Source organism: Mus pahari, chromosome 6 (assembly GCF_900095145.1).
Source record: "Mus pahari chromosome 6, PAHARI_EIJ_v1.1, whole genome shotgun sequence".
Classification (NCBI taxonomy): domain Eukaryota; kingdom Metazoa; phylum Chordata; class Mammalia; order Rodentia; family Muridae; genus Mus; species Mus pahari.
In genome coordinates this window covers 69,599,899-69,601,193 of record NC_034595.1, presented here as the reverse complement: position 1 = coordinate 69,601,193, position 1,295 = coordinate 69,599,899, and the positions used below count along the sequence as shown (strand labels likewise).

At 49.5% G+C, this 1,295-nt stretch overlaps 1 protein-coding gene across 3 annotated transcripts in view; it reads left to right on the top strand.

Annotated features, from left to right (window-relative positions):
* The window catches only part of Mpl (MPL proto-oncogene, thrombopoietin receptor), a 14,026-nt gene that overhangs the window by 6,444 nt on the left and 6,287 nt on the right, over positions 1 to 1,295 (top strand). The gene's annotated exons all lie outside the window — the stretch shown is intronic.

The window sequence follows — 1,295 nt, the reverse complement described above, 5'->3', positions numbered from 1 at the left end:
CCCTGGCTGTCCTGGAACTCACTTTGTAGACCAGGCTGGCCTCAAACTCAGAAATCCGCCTGCCTCTGCCTCCCAAGTGCTGGGATTAAAGGTGTACGCCACCACGTCCGGCTAAGGTCAGTCTTCTTAAGGAGACTGTGACAGTCTGAGGTCCAGTTTACCATTTCTTAGCAGACCCTTGATCCTAAAACCATTTCCCATTCTGAGCCTTTTAGAATTTTCCCCCAAGCACACTTCTCCCTTTTTGTCTGCACAGCATGTGCCTGGAACAGCCAATTGTCTCCCACCTAACTTACTTCGAGTCTGAGCCTCAGTCTACAGCACAGTCTCTAACACGGCCTCTCTCAGCCAAGGGGCATTCCTTGACCCTCCCTCCTGGTTAGATGCTCTGCTGAAATCATCCCACTCAGTCTGTGCACCACACAGAAAAACATGGCTGTTTGGTTTTGTGACTGGCCCATTGGCATGCAGGCCCCTTTGAGATGATTTTTCATCTATGTCCTCCCCAGGCCTGGCACAGTGCTTGGCTCACGAGTCAAGCGGTTTGTTGAATAAGTGGGTGGATGTGTAAACACAAGAGGGATCATTTTAGGGATGGCAAGTCACTGGGCCATTCAAGAGGAGGCATTTTCTGTGTGTGGTGGTGCATGCCTTTAATCCCAGCACTTGGGAGGCAGAGGCAGGCAGACTTCTGAGTTCGAGGCCAGCCTGATCAATAAAGTGAGTTCCAGGACAGCCAGGGCTATATGGAGAAACCCTGTCTTGAAAAACCATAAAAAAAAAAAAAAAAAAGGGGGAGGCATTTGGAAACCACCCTGAGCTGCATGAGACCCAGCCTCAAAACGGGGGAGTGGGGCGTGATCCTGGTACACACCTTTAATCCCAGCCATCAGAGGCAAGTGCATCTCAGATTCAAGGCCAGTCTGATCTACACAGCAAGTTCTAGGCAACCCAGAGCTACACCATTAGACCCAGTCTTTTAAGGGGGATGGGGGAGGAGCAACATGCTCACAGCTTAGAATTTACTTTAACCCCCGCGATAACAGTGCTTTCACTTTCCGTGGCAATGGGAAAGATCACAATTGTGATATATTCTAGATATTACCAGGTCAGTGTTCACTGTAAGACGGCTGCAGGATGAGAAGAAATTTAAAAATATAAAGATGTGGGCTGGTGAGATGGCTCAGTGGGTAAGAGCACCCGACTGCTCTTCCGAAGGTCTGGAGTTCAAATCCCAGCAACCACATGGTGGCTCACAACCATCCGTAACAAGATCTGACTCCCTCTTCTGGAGT